Here is a 16,416-nt window from a genome sequence, read left to right on the forward strand (position 1 = left end):
TGCGTGGTATGCCAACGCTCGAAAGTACATCGCCATACTAAGGCCTCATTGGCGCCTTTCGTGGTGCCCGAGAGGCGGTTCGACCACGTTAACGTGGACCTGGTGGGGCCCCTACCGCCCTCCCACGGGTTCACCCACCTCCTCACGATGGTCGACAGAACCACCCGATGGCCGGAAGCCGTCCCGCTGTCTTCAACGACATCCACCGATGTGGCTCGGGCATTCATCAGCACTTGGGTCGCCCGGTTCAGCGCCCCATCTGACATTTCCTCCAACCGGGGCCCCAGTTCACGTCAGAGCTCTGGAACGCTGTCGCCCGAGGCCTCGGGTTGAAACTCCACCACACCACAGCATACCACCCTCAGGCTAACGGACTGTGCGAACGGTTTCATTGCTCCATGAAGACCGTGCTCTGGGCCAGCCTCCGGGACGACAGCTGGATCGACAGACTCCCGTGGGTCATGCTGGGACTCAGGACCGCTCCCAAGGAGGACCTCCAGTCCTCGTCCGCCGAGCTCATCTACGGCCAGCCGCTACGGGTTCCCGGGGATTTCGTCCCCAACACGACGGAACCTTGGTCTGCAGCCCGTCAGCGGTCCGACCTTCTGGACAACGCCAAGGTTTTCGTACCGGTGCCCACATCGCAGCACGGCCTCCCGCAGTCCCACATTCCGCTCGACCTTCATGAGGCGGAGTACGTTTTCGTCCGCCACGACGCCCACCGGGGACCTATTCAGCCACCCTACGAGGGACCATTCCACGTCCTGGAAACCGGGGACAAGACCTTCATAGTGGATGTTGGCGGTAAGCCGGACTACATTTCCGTGGACCGTCTTAAGTCGGCCCACCTGGATCTGAACCAACCTGTTGAGTTGGCACAGCCCCCGAGGCGGGGCCGACCTCCGGTTTCCACACCCTCAGTCCACCACCGAGCGCCCGAGGTCCCTCCGACGAACCCTCCGGTCCCTGCCCCGGAACTGAGGAGCCGTTCCGGCCGTGTGATCCGGCCCCCCCAACGACTGACATTGCCAGTGCTAGTGAATTCTAGGGGGACGTATGTGGCGGAGACCACATAGGGACAAAAACACAATGTATAGCCAATGCTGCGTGATGACGTCATGACGTCGGTTGCGTGATGACGTCATAGCCCCTGCACGGGGCTGAGCCCTTCAGACCTCGTGGAGAGTGATTAAAGTAAGACACGTTTTGTTTTGGCGTAAACAAAAGTCTCTGCCTGTTGTTTTCTACTGATCCCAACAATATAATGGTTATCTTTTGCTCAGAAATCAAAGAGTGTGCCCTTCTGCTTATGTGCTCACACCTCTAGTTTAATTTTAAATAAAACTAGTGAATCGCCTGTGGCATTGCTCATTAAGTCCCAGGCTATTCTGTCTCATAACAACAGGAATGCTATCTCATGTAACATGTTTAATGCAGGACCTTATTTGAGGACCTTTAGCAAAGAGGTTCACCCTCCAGCATACCCACCTGATCTCACACATGGGCCAGGGGTCAGTATCCGTTGCTTGTCTAAGATTTCTGAAGGAGAACTGTTTGAACAGCTGTCTTAAATGCAACAAACTTAATATGCATTGGGACGTAGATGTGACTGAAAATAGAAAAAACCCAGTGTGCTTCGCCCCTCCTCAGTGACTGCGTTCCAGCAGAAATCGATATCCACCAGGACTTCCAGGTATCGGTAGGAGCCAACAGTTGGAACAAATAACTTGTATCCTCCAATCAATATCTTCCAGATCTCCTATTGGGCCGTTCAAAGACATTAGTCCATTATGACAAGATGGTGAGTGCAGCACGCTAGACACCCAGGCCAGTCTGCTGTGAAAAGGAGCCATACAATCTATTCAGAAGTGCCCAGAGTAGGCACACTGAGACCATCTCATGTGATGCCATTGTGCTCATCACCAATGAAGATATGGCGTAGGATGGGTGAAAATGGGCAACTTTGCATCACTCCTCAGTGAGTCTCTACAAATCCTGGAGTTGACTCACACATCCTGGATAAGGTCCAAGTTCTGACCACATACTCCAATAACTGTCAACTTCTTCAGGAAGGCCGCATGAGCCACTAGGCTGAACGTCTTACAGAAATCCATGAGCGTAATGCAAGTGAGGCTCTTCTCAGGTTCACAACATTCCACAATTTCATATAAAGCCACAAACTGTCCTGCACATTCTTCAAAACTGCAAAATCAGAGCCTATGTATACCTCAAAATAGAGCCTTAAGCTTTTATAAAGTGCCAATGCTTAACAATGATGCCCATTGTAATGTATATACCTTTAAGGGGGGAACTACTTTTTACAGCTCATGTATACTGTAGTACCGGCAGTGACCACACCTGTATATAGCACTGAGTAGTAATCTGTACAGTTCAGTTCCAGAGTGAGCCACGTTGAGTAAACACCTGTTGTACCGTTCTCCTGCAGTCTGTGTCTTACTACTGACGGACACAACATTGGCGACGAGGCAAATTCGATCCGACCCGCAACTCTGCATCACCTCCCAGGGATTCATTCCTGGAGACCAGTAGATTGGAGGTCAAGGCCAGAGACACGGGCGTCGACCACGGGCAACCGCCCAGTCATCCAGCAGAGACTCGAGAATTGCGGGGGAGGCTGTTGAGAGCCAGGCTTGGCTTTCCAGTCACGGTGGTCCAGTGAAACGGGCTGGCAACAGGGAGTGCGCAGAACCTTCCCGGACAGCGGCGGGCTAGAACCCGACCGAGCGGCACAGCAAAGGGCTGAGCAGCGTCGACGGGAGAGAGATAGAGAGGGCAGAGCACACAGGGCGCAGCCGGTGTTCAGGGGCCGAGCAGCTTCGAGGAGAGGAAGAGAGACGCGCAGAATCCCGCGAGGCACCGCCATTGCCACAAGGACCGCCGAGAGCGGCATTGGCAGCAGCGCAGGAGAAGCGCGCGAAACCTACAGGGCACCACCATTGCCACGAGGACCGCCGAGAGCGGCGTTGGCAGCAGCGGGGGAGGAAGGAAAGCGCGGGAGGAGCCATTTTAAACCACACCCAAAATGACGAAGAGTGGCAGTATCACCGCATTTGACAATGAAGTCGAAGATTGGACTACATATGTCGAACGAATAGAGGTATACTGCAAGGCAAATGAGGTGTCAGATGACAAGAAAGCGCCGGTATTGTTAAATTTAATGGGTGCAAAGACGTATGGCTTATTATGAAATCTAGTAACCCCAGCAAAGCCAGTGGAAGAGAGTTTTGGAGACATAGTGACGATACTACAGGAACATTTAAACCCCACACCGCTGCTGATAGCAGAAAGATTCAAGTTTCACAAATGGAACCAGCATAAGGATGAAAGCAATGCTGAATATTTAACAGAACTGCGCAAACTATCGAAACACTGCCAGTTTGGAACGGGACTGGCAGATACCTTAAGGGACAAGTTTGTGTGTGGGCTTCAAAGTGAAGGAACCCAGAAACGGCTTTTATCTGAAAAGGACCTTACGTTGGACAAGGCATTCAGCATTGCGGTATCATATGAAGCAGCAGCATGGGCCGCTGCAGAGATACAACAGAGACCGCAAGAATATGGCACAAACGAAATGTCATACAGAACAGAGAAGTGCTATCGCTGCAGCAGAACAACACACGACCAGAATGATTGCTGGTTCGAAGACAAAGTGTGCAGACAGTGTGGAAAAGTAGGACACATAGCACGAGTCTGCAGGTCGGGAAAGAAAACCAGCAATAAGACATCTCCAAAAGAAAAGTACAAGAAGGTACATAAGGTGACGGAGAATGGTTCAGACGAACAAAAGAGTGATACCGACTCCGAAAGCAGGGAGCTGAGTTGTCTGAAACTACATAATGTGATCACAACGGAGGATCACCGAACCATTTGGGCCACTCTCAAGATAGCAGGAGTCCAGGTAAAAATGGAATTGGACACAGGATCAGCCCTAACAGTCATAAACCGACGGGACTATGAGCGGCTATTCTCACACATACCCTTGAGAGACACAAAAATTATTTTGAAGACGTACACGGGGCAAAAAGTCTACCCCAAAGGAAAAATAAGGGTGACCATTATGTATAACGGTAAGGAAACACCAAAACTAGACCTGTATGTATTGCAAGATGAAGGACCACCATTACTGGGACGTGAATGGATCCGGAAAATACAGCTGGATTGGCATTCCATACAAGCACTGACTGTGGCTGCCAAAAAGGATGACGACGTCACACCTGGGCGACTGTCAAAAATCCTAACCGACGCGCAAGAAGTGTTCCAGCAAGGACTCGGAACACTAAAAGGCATGACAGCAACAATTAAAATCGAAGAAAACGCAAGCCCAAAATTCTTTAAGGCCAGACCGGTACCTTATGCGATCCGCCCAGCTGTCGAAGCAGAACTGGAGAGTTTGGAACGTTCAGGAGTACTGTCCAAGGTAGACTGGAGTGAGTGGGCTACACCCATCGTCCCTGTGATGAAAAAGTCATTGAGCAGCACGCCTGGAGAACCAAGGAAGGTTCGCATCTGTGGGGACTTTAAGGTAACAGTGAACCCAGTCCTTCACACCGTGCAATATCCACTTCCGCGGATTGAAGATATTTTCGCCTCGCTATCGGGAGGGAAACACTTCACTAAGATTGATCTGGCCCAGGCGTATCTGCAAATGGAGGTAGAAGAAGCATCAAAAAAATACCTCACAATCAACACCCATAAAGGTCTCTACCAATACAACTGGCTGGTATTCGGGGTAGCATCAGCTCCGGCTATTTGGCAAAGGGCAATGGAACAAGTCCTGCAAGGGATCCCAGGGACCCAGTGTTATTTGGACGACATCCTGGTCACGGGCGAAAATGACAGTGATCACCTTGCCAACCTGGAGCAGGTGCTCACTAGATAGCAGGAATATGGGCTCCGAGCTAACCGCCCCAAATGCGAGTTTTTTAAAAAACAGATCTCGTATTGTGGCCACGTTATCGATAAAGAGGGGTTACATAAGTCCCCAGAAAAGATTGAGGCAGTAGTCAAGGCTCCAGCACCGGAAAACGTGTCACAACTGAGGTCGTTCCTCGGGCTGGTAAACTACTACCATAAGTTCTTGCCAAATTTGTCTACAATACTACACCCACTGAACACCCTACTGCAAACTGGAGTGCCATGGAAGTGGAGTGACGAATGTAAACGAGCTTTCCAGAAGAGCAAAACACGAATCACATCGAAAGAGGTATTGGCCCATTTCAACCCAGCACTACCAATTCGGTTGGCGTGTGAGGCGTCACCATACGGCATTGGAGCGGTGCTGTCGCACAAATTCTCGGATGGCTCAGAGAGGCCAAAAGACTTTGCGGCACGATCACTAACCTCAGCTTAGTGTGGGGAGTGAAAAAGTTCAATCACTATCTGCACGGGCAGAAATTCACCTTGCTGACTGACCACCAGCCTCTTGTCTCCATTTTTAATCCGAAGAAGGGCGTTCCGGTGATGACTGCGCAACGACTACAAAGATGGTCTCTCTTTCTAGGGGCGCACCACTATGAGACTGACTATAAGGGCACGAAACAGCATGGAAATGCTGATGGGCTATCACGCCTGCCACTGCCTACTGCGGAGGAATCACCAGCAGTGGATCCTGTCAAAATATTTCATTCGACTATCGTTGAATACCTACCGGTAACTAACGCTCGTATAGAAAAGGAGAACCGAAATGACCCGACACTGTCTCGGGTATATGATTTGACGGTGAAGGGATGGCCAGCACATGGCGACTCACTGTTGCCAGCATTCTCGACAAGAAGAGAACAGCTGTCAGTGTGCCGGGGGACCTTGATGTGTGGATCCCGAGTGGTAATTCCACCCAAGTTAAGGGATACAGTGCTCAATGAGTGTCATGAGAGTCATCTGGGAGGGGTAAAAATGAAAAGCCTTGCCAGGGCTTATGTGTGGTGGCCGGGAATCGATAAAAAAATCGAGGACCTGACCAAGAGCTGCTCAGGATGCCAGAAATTCCAAAATGCACCACCACATGCCCCTCTACACCCATGGGAGTGGCCCTCATCTCCATGGCAACGGGTGCATATTGATTTTGCTGGTCCCAGCTCACAGCGTCGGCGGGAAACCTGAGCGGCAGAGCGGGGTATAAAAGTCCCAGAGACCAGGTAAGGCCTCAGAGCGTCGGCGGGAAACCTGAGCGGCAGAGCGGGGTATAAAAGTCCCCAGAGACCAGGTAAGGCTTCACAGCGTCGGCGGGAATCCTGAGCGGCAGAGCGGGGTATAAAAGTCCCAGAGACCAGGTAAGGTCTCACAGCGTCGGCGGGAAACCTGAGCGGCAGAGCGGGGTATAAAAGTCCCAGAGACCAGGTAAGGCCTCACAGCGTCGGCGGGAAACCTGAGCGGCAGAGCGGGGTATAAAAGTCCCAGAGACCAGGTAAGGTGTACCAGTCTCTGAACTCGGAGGGAAGGAGAGAGGTAAAAAGTAATCCAAGTGTGACGTCACCAGAAAGCGGGTAAGTGATTGGTTGGTGAGTATTTCTCCCTTTTAAGCTTAAATCTCTTTGGTTTATAGTTTCTAAGGTGTGATATACACCATCTAGAATCGGGGCAGAGGATATTTAAGAATAATATTAATAAATTTAATTAATTACATAGAATGGGAGATCAGGCGATGTGTTGCTGCTGCAATATGTGGGAGCTGGTGAACACCATTGATGCTCACGGTGATCACATTTGCAGTAAGTGTTGGCTGCTTGAGGAACTCCGGCTCCGTGTTGAAGAGCTGGAGACCGAGCTTCAAACACTGAGACACATCAGGGAGGGGGAGAGTTACCTGGACTCTGTGTATCAGGAGGTAGTCACAACAATTAGATTAATTAATTCAGATGTAGTCCGTGGCCAGGGTCAGGATGGTGTGACTAGAAGTGAGGCAGGTACGGGGATCCAGGAGGTAGTGTTGGAGGAGCCGCAGCCCTTGCACTTGTCCAACAGGTTCGAGGCTCTTACTCCCTGCGGGGACAGGAGCAGGGACTGCAGGGAGGATGAGCAACCTGGCCACAGCACCGTGGAGCAGGGGGCCATTCAAGTGGGGGGAGTTAAAAGAAATGTTGTAGTGGTAGGGGATAGTATCGTTAGGGGGATAGATAGAGTTCTTTGCAGCCGAGAGCGAGAGTCCCAAAGGCTGTGTTGCCTGCCCGGTGCCAGGGTTAAGGACATCTCCTCTGGACTGGAGAGAAACTTGGAGTGGGAGGGGGAGGATCCAGTTGTCGTGGTCCATGTTGGTACCAACGACATAGATAGGACAAGGAAGGAGGTTCTGCTGAGGGAGTTTGAGCAGCTAGGGGCCAAATTAAAAAGCAGAACCACAAGGGTAATAATTATTACCTGAGCCACGAGCGAATTTGGCTAGGACAAATAAAATTAGAGAGTTAAATGCGTGGCTCAAAGACTGGTGTGGGAGAAATGGGTTTTGCTTCCTGGGACACTGGCACCAGTACTGGGGCAGGAGGGAGCTGTTCCGTTGGGACGGGCTTCACTTGGCCAGTGCTGGGACTAGAGTCCTGGCGGATCATATAACTAGGGCTGTAGAGAGGGCTTTAAACTAACTAGTGGGGGGGAGGTTCCTAGAGAGCAAATAATAAAAATGACAAGAGAGAAGGTAATAGACTTAGGTAGCAGTGGGGAAATTAAAAACCAGAGCGTGTCAGAAAGGGGCTAAAGGTATGGAGTAAAAGGTAAAGTAATAAAAAGGGCAAAAGCAGGAACTAAGTGTCACAAAACATCTTTGAAAGTTCTCTATCTGAATGCACGTAGCATTCGTAACAAAATAGATGAATTAATTGCACAAATAACTACATATGGGTATGATCCTGTGGCCATTACAGAAACATGGCTGCAGGGTGACAATGCCTGGGAATTAAACATACCAGGTTATTTAACGATCAGGAAGGACAGGCAGGAAGGAAGGGGAGGTGGGGTGGCTATGTTAATAAAGGAATCACTGTAATACAGAGAAATGATATTGGGTCAAAAGATCAGGATAATGAAACAGTTTGGGTGGAGGTAAGGAATAATAAGTGGAAAAAAACACTAGTGGGCGTAGTCTATAGGCCTCCGAACAGTGGCAACTCTGTTGGACGGAGTATCAATCAGGAAATAGTTGAGGCTTGTAATAAGGGAACATCTATAATTATGGGGGATTTCAACTATCATATTAATTGGACAAATCAAATTGGGCAGAGCAGCCTTGAGGATGAGTTCATTGAGTGTATTAGGGATGGGTTTCTTGAGCAGTATGTAACTGAACCGACCAGGGGGCAAGCAACCTTAGATCTGGTCCTGTGTAACGAGACGGGATTAATTAAAAATGTCCTAGTAAAGGATCCCCTTGGAATGAGTGACCATAACATGGTTGAATTCCATATTCAATTAGAGGGTGAGAAGGTTGGATCTCAAACAAGCATGCTAAGCTTGAATAAAGGAGACTATGAAGGTATGAGAGCGGAATTGAGTAGAGTGGATTGGGAAAATAGATTAAAGGGTAAGACGATACATGATCAGTGGTGTAGATTCAAGGAGTTATATTACAACTTCCAAAAAAATATATTCCACTGAGAAGAAAAGGGTGTAAAAGAAAAGACAGCCATCCGTGGCTAAGTAAAGAAATTAAGGATAGTATTCGACTAAAAACAAGGGCATATAAGGTAGCCAAATCTAGGGGGAGGATAGAGGATTGGGAAAACTTTAAAAGACAGCAAAAAATAACAAAAAGATTGATTAAGAAAGGGAAGATAGATTATGAAAGTAAATTAGCAAAATATATAAAAACATATAGTAAGAGTTTTTATAGTTATAAAGAAAGAAAAAGGGTGGCTAAAGTAAATGTTGGTCCCTTAGAGGATGAGACCGGGAAATTAATGGTGGGAAATATGGAGATGGCAAAAACACTGAATGAATATTTTACATCAGTCTTTACAGTAGAAGACACTAAGAATATCCCAACACTGGACAAACAGGGTTCTAAAGGAGGGGAGGAGCTAAACACGATCAAAATCACTAAGGAAGTGGTACTCGGTAAAATAATGGGACTCAAGCCGGAAAAATCACCTGGACCTGATGGCTTACATCCTAGGGTCTTGAGGGAAGTGGCGGTAGGGATTGTGGATGCATTGGTAATAATTTTCCAAAACTCCCTGGACTCAGCAAAGGTCCCGGCAGACTGGAAAACTGCTAATGTAACACCCTTATTTAAAAAGGGCAGTAGACAGAAGGCTGGAAACTGTAGACCGGTTAGCCTAACATCTGTGGTAGGTAAAATTTTGGAGTCCATTATTAAGGAGACAGTAACAGGACATTTGGATAATCATAATTTAATAGGACAAAGTCAGCATGGTTTTATGAAGGGGAAGTCATGTTTGACAAATTTGCTGGAGTTCTTTGAGGAAGTAACGTATAGGGTGGATAAAGGGGAACCAGTGGACGTAGTGTATTTGGACTTCCAAAAGGCATTTGACAAGGTGCCACACAAAAGATTATTGCTTAAGATAAAAAATCACGGGGTTGGGGGTAATATTCTGGCATGGATAGAGGATTAGCTATCTAACAGAAGGCAGAGAGTTGGGATAAATGGTTCATTCTCAGACTGGCAATCAGTAACTAGTGGTGTTCCGCAGGGGTCAGTGCTGGGTCCCCAACTCTTTACAATCTATATTAACGATTTGGAGGAGGGGACCGAGTGTAACATATCAAAGTTTGCAGATGATACTAAGATGGGAGGGAAAGTAGTGAGTGAGGAGGACATAAAAAACCTGCAAGGGGACATAGACAGGCTAAGTAAGTGGGCAGAGATTTGGCAGATGGAATACAATACTGGAAAGTGTGAGGTTAGGCACTTTGGCAGGAAAAATCGTAGAGCAAGTTATTATCTTAATGGCAAGAAACTGGAAAGTACTGAAGTACAAAGGGATCTGGGGGTCCTGGTGCACGAAACTCAAAAGGTTAGTATGCAGGTGCAGCAAGTGATTAAGAAGGCCAATGGAATGTTGGCTTTCATTGCTAGGGGGATAGGATATAAAAATAGGGAGGTATTGCTTCAGTTGTACAAGGTATTGGTGAGGCCGCACCTGGAATACTGCGTACAGTTTTGGTGTCCATACTTAAGAAAGGGCAAACTTGCTCTCGAGTTAGTACAAAGAAGGTTCACTCGGTTAATCCCGGGGATGAGGGGATGGACATATGAGGAGAGGTTGAGTAGATTGGGACTCTACTCATTGGAGTTCAGAAGAATGAGAGGCGATCTTATTGAAACATATAAGATTGTGAAGGGGTCGGATCGGGTGGATGCGGGGAAGATGTTCCTGATGATGGGTGAAACGAGAACTAGGGGGCATAGTCTTAGAATAAGGGGCTGCTCTTTCAAAACTGAGATGAGGAGGAACTACTTCACTCAGAGGGTGGTAGGTCCATGGAATATGCTGCCCCAAAAAGCTGTAGAAGCTACATCATTACATAAATTTAAAACAGAAATAGACAGTTTCCCAGAAGTAAAGGGAATTAAGGGTTACGGGGAGCGGGCAGGAATTTGGACATGAGTCTAGGTTCGGATCGGTCATGGCCCTGTGGGTAGCGGAGCGGGCCCAGGGGCCGTGTAGCCTGATCCTGCTCCAATTTCGTGTGTCTAATTCTGTTAGATTCAGGAGATAGTTCTGTGATAGTGGATTGGCGGTTAGGATCAGATCAGCCATGATCTTATTGAATGGCGGAGCAGGCTCGAGGGGCCGATTGGCCTACTCCTGCTCCTATTTCTTATGTTCTTATGTTCTTATGTTCTTATTCACGGACTCAATGTTTTTAATAGCCGTGGATGCGCACTCGAAATGGCCTGAGGTCATCAAAATGTCCTCCACCACCACAGAGAAAACTATTGCAGTCCTACGGACCATTTTTGCCAGGAACGGCTTGCCAGAACAGATTTGCTCTGATAACGGACCACAGTTTGTGTCCGAAGAGCTCCGGAGCTTTATGAAGAAGAATGGGGTAAGGCATTACACATCCGCCCCGTATCATCCAGCCACAAATGGATTGGCTGAGAGGTTCGTACAAACCTTTAAGAAGGCAATAAAGGCTATGTACAATGACAACATTCCGCTGCAGCATAAGGTGGACAATTTCCTGTTCGCCTACCGGAATGCGACACATGCAGTCACCAACCAGGCCCCGGCCATGATGTTCTTTAACCGAAGGTTAAGATCTCGCCTGGATTTGCTCAGACCAAATGTACGAAGAGATGTTGAGAGGAAGCAATTCCAGCACATCCATGAGAAGCCAACAAGGAGCTTCAATGTAGGGCAACCTGTCTTGGCCCGCGACTACCGAACAGAAAAATGGCAGCCAGGAACGATATGCACACGGCAGGGCCCACTAATGTACACAGTGGACGTTGGGGAGAACATCGTGAGACGCCATGCTGACCAGATCCTAGAGTCAAAGGAACAAGTCAACCCCATGCCTCGCCCATACGTACCTGGTGAGGAACCCGACGTACAGGTCGCATCTACCCCAGAAACAGTAGCATCGGAAGCTGATGACCCAACCGACGACAGGGTGCCAGAATCGCCTCCGCACCAAGAGCGAGACACTCGGGAAAGGCGCTATCCAGAAAGGATCAGAAAGCCTCCCCAAAGACTGAATATATAAATGGACTATTTTCAGCTAACATTGTATGTTAAAAGTGTTAATTGTAATTAGTTTGATACTTAATTGTTAAATGAGTGTTATGGTACTGTTAATCTAAAAGGGGAGGAATTGTAATGTATATACCTTTAAGGGGGGAACTACTTTTTACAGCTCATGTATACTGTAGTACCGGCAGTGACCACACCTGTATATAGCACTGAGTAGTAACCTGTACAGTTCAGTTCCAGAGTGAGCCACGTTGAGTAAACACCTGTTGTGTGGCGACACGCCACCACTGGACATAATCCGCTCACGGCGGCACAGACAGTCTAAGCAGAAGCCCCCAGCCGGGGGCCCTTTCCTCCAGCAACTTGTTTCCCGCAGGGACAGGCTGCCGGGAGCACTTCCTGTCTGGGAAGTATTTAAGTGGATGCGCGGGCTTTTCTAGTTCCTGTTTGTCATGTGGTAGGAATAAAGCAGTTGTGTTTTCAATAGCTCTGGTCTCGACTCCCACGTTTGCCGCGGTATCTCAACACTGGTGACCCCGACGCTCAGGACGAATCCTAAGCTAGCATGGCGGATACAAACGCAGTCACGGTTAAATTACCAGACTTTTGAGAGAACCTTGCCGAAGCCTGTTTCGTTCAAGCTGAGTCCAGATTCCGGCTGAAAGGCATTACAGTCGACGCCATGAAGTACGACTACCTCGTCGCCTCGCTCACCTACGCTACAGTCCCCAAGGTTTGGGCAGCGCTGCAGAATCCACCAACAGAGGGCAAGTACGAACATCTGAAGGCTGCGCTACTTAAAAAATTTCAAACGTCCTCTTACCAGCGCCACTGCCAACTCCTGGACCTCCCCGGCCTTGGTGATGCTTCACCATCAGACCTGCTTTCCCACATGCTGTCCCTCTCAGACGACAAAAACTCCGGCGCCCTTTTTCGCACGCTTTTCATTCGGCAGCTCCCCGCCAGCATCCGCCCGCTCATTGTGGAGTCTGACTCCACGGACCTGAATGATATAGCCGAAAAGGCCGACCGGCTGCTCTCTGCACAGGCCGCTCGCGACGTCGCGCCCGACCTCACGGCAACGACCACGCGGTCTTCCCGGGCCGTTAGGCCCGACCGCCCTACCACTCCGGGTCACTGCTACTACCACACCCGTTTTGGCGCTAGGGCTCAACGCTGCACGCCACCGTGTACCTTCAAACCCCCCCCTGCACCGGCCCCCGCGATGGCCGCGGGGCAGAAGGAGCCCCTACTGTACGTCACTGACGACAGAACCAACCGCCGATTTCTGTGCGACACAGGGGCCCAGCACAGCATCACCCCCGCCTCCGCCCTCGAGATCCAACGCGGCACACGGGGTATGACACTGGCTGCAGCCAACGGCTCTGAAATCCGCACATATGCCACCCGCATGGTCACGCTCGACCTCGCGGGCCGTCGCTACCGCTGGGAGTTCCTCACAGCCAAGGTCCTCTGCCCACTCATCGGCGCCGACTTCCTACGCGCCCACGGCCTCCTTGTCGACATTCCGAGGCACCGCCTCGTCGACATCAACACTATGGCCCCCATCCCCGGCGCCTTTACCCCGGCCCGTTCGGCCGGCCTGACGACCTACTGCCTCGCCAGAGCCACGGACGACTACTCGGCACTCCTAGCTGAGTTTCCCGCCCTCACTAACCCGACCTTTTCGGCCAAAGCCGCCAAGCACGGTGTGGAACACTATATCCCCACCACCGGCCCCCCAGTTTCTGCCCACGCCCGCAGACTCAACCCGGCCAAGCTGGAAATCGCGCGGGCCGAGTTCACCACCATGGAACAACTCGGCATCATCCGCCGCTCCAGCAGCCCTTGGGCCTCGCCCCTCCACATCGCCCCCAAGCCCGGCGGAGGCTGGCGCCCTTGCGGGGACTACCGCCGCCTCAACGACGCCACCACCCCCGATCGATACCCGGTGCCACACATCCAGGACTTCTCGGCCCGACTGGCCGGACGAACCGTCTTTTCCAAAGTCGACCTGGTGCGCGGTTACCACCAAGTCCCCGTACACCCCGCGGACATCCCCAAAACGGCCGTCATCACCGCATTCGGCCTGTTCGAGTTCCTGAGGATGCCCTTCGGCCTCAAGAATGCAGCACAGGCTTTCCAGCGCCTTATGGACTCAGTCCTCCGGGACCTGAACTTCCTATTCGTCTATCTAGACGACATTCTCGTGGCCAGCTCCTCCAAACAGGAACACCTCGAACACCTTCGCATCCTGTTCGGGCGCCTAGCCCAACACGGGCTCATCCTCAGCCCGGCGAAGTGCCAATTCGGCCTAACCGAGATCGATTTTCTCGGTCACCACATCACCCCTGCTGGGGCCGTCCCCCTGCCCAACAAGGTGCAGGCCGTCCAGCAATTCCCCCGCCCCACAACCATCAAGGGCCTCCAGGAGTTCCTCGGGATGGTGAACTTCTACAACAGGTTCATCCCCAGAGCCGCAGCCCTCATGAAGCCCCTATACGACTCCCTCCGAGGAAAATCCAGCAAGATGGACGTAGCCTGGACCACTGACACGGCAGCCGCCTTCGACGCCACCAAAAACGCGCTCGCCGACGCCACTCTGCTCGCGCACCCGAGGGCCGATGCCTGGGTCGCGCTCACCACCGACGCCTCCGACCACGCGGTCGGGGCCGTGTTCGAGCAGTGGGTCAATGGCGCGTGGCAGCCACTTGCCTTCTACAGCCGCCAACTGCGCCCCCCGGAGGTCAAATACTCCACTTTCGACCGCGAGCTTCTCGCACTCCACCTGTCGGTCCGCCATTTCAGGTTCCTCCTGGAAGGCCGCCCCTTCACCGCGTATGTGGACCACAAGCCACTCACATACGCGATGGCCAAGTACACCGAACCCTGGTCCGCTAGGCAGCAACGCCAGCTCGCGGCCATCTCCGAGTTTACTACGGACATTCAGCACGTCTCCGGTAGAGACAACGTGGTCGCCGACTGCCTTTCCCGTCCCGCCGTCTGTGCGAATCACCTCGCGGTCGACTACGCACAACCAGCAGCGGCCCAGCTCACGGTCCCAGACCTCCTCTCGGCGGCTACCAGCCTGCCAGGGCTACGCCTAGCCAAGGTCGCGCACGGGCCCGAAGCCACGGCAGTCACGTGCGACGTCTCACTCGGCCAACCCAGGCCGGTCGTCCCTGAGATCTGGCGCCGCCACGTTTTCGACGCGCTCCACGGGCTCTCTCACCCGGGTTCCCGCGCATCCGTCAAACTCCTCTCCAAGCGCTTCGTCTGGCGCGGCCTCAGCAGAGATGTTCGGACTTGGGCCACCTCCTGCCTCGCCTGCCAACGGGCTAAGGTACAGCTGCACACCAAAGCACCCCTGGGAGACTTCGAGGTACCCAGCCGCCGCTTCGACCACATACACGTCGACATCGTCGGTCCCCTGCCTCCATCGCAAGGCCAAACTTATCTCCTCACGATGGTCGACCGCTACACACGCTGGCCTGAGGCAGTGCCGCTGACCTCCACCACCACAGCCGACATCACCAGGGCGTTTGTTAACACCTGGGTTGCAAGGTTCGGCGTACCGGCCGACATAACCTCCGACAGAGGCGCCCAGTTCACCTCCGAACTCTGGACGGCCACAGCATGCAACCTCGGGGTGACGCTCCACCGCACCACTGCGTACCACCCGCAGGCCAACGGACTTTGTGAACGCTTCCACAGGTCACTCAAGGCCTCACTCCGCGCCGGCCTGCAGGACAGTACCTGGACTGACCGCCTACCGTGGGTGCTACTCGGCCTACGCACCGCGGTCAAGGAAGACCTCCAGTCCTCGGCAGCGGAGTTAGTCTACGGACAACCGCTGCGCGTCCCAGGTGAATTCCTTCCGGAGCCTACCAAGCCTTGGTCGGCCGAACAGCAGCGGCTTGACTCTTTCTCTTCCGCTCAGCAGTTCGCCCCACTTCCGGTCAACCGACACGGCGAACTCGCACCTCACGTCCCGCCAAATTTACAGCAGGCGCGCTTCGTCTTCGTGCGACACGACGCGCACCGCGGGCCCCTGCGACCCCCGTACGACGGTCCGTACGAGGTACTACAAACCGGGGACAAGGTCTTCAAGCTGCGACTCGGCGACAGGGTCGAGACAGTCTCCATCGACCGGCTCAAACCAGCACACACAGAACCAGGGGAACAGGTCCCCGTGGCCCAGCCTCCAACTAGAGGCCGTCCCCCCGGCAAGCCAGCACAGCCGGCGGCGAACCGCCCGACCCAACCAACCAGACCGGCGACCACTCAGAGCCGCTGCGGCAGAACCATTAGACCACCGTCACGACTCGTCCACTCCTCCTAAGCGGATTCTGGGGGGAGCTCTGTGGCGACACGCCACCACTGGACATAATCCGCTCACGGCGGCACAGACAGTCTAAGCAGAAGCCCCCAGCCGGGGGCCCTTTCCTCCAGCAACTTGTTTCCCGCAGGGACAGGCTGCCGGGAGCACTTCCTGTCTGGGAAGTATTTAAGTGGATGCGCGGGCTTTTCTAGTTCCTGTTTGTCATGTGTTAGGAATAAAGCAGTTGTGTTTTCAATAGCTCTGGTCTCGACTCCCACGTTTGCCGCGATATCTCAACAGTTGTACCGTTCTCCTGCAGTCTGTGTCTTACTACTGACGGACACAACACCCATCACAGTTGAATAGCTTCCAGCTTGGCTCATTGGTAGCACACTTGCTTTTGAGTCAGAAAGTTTTGGGTTG

This window comes from Somniosus microcephalus, chromosome 6, assembly GCF_052327205.1.
Source record: "Somniosus microcephalus isolate GS21.2 chromosome 6, FLI_Smic_1.0, whole genome shotgun sequence".
In the NCBI taxonomy this organism is placed as follows: Eukaryota; Metazoa; Chordata; class Chondrichthyes; order Squaliformes; family Somniosidae; genus Somniosus; species Somniosus microcephalus.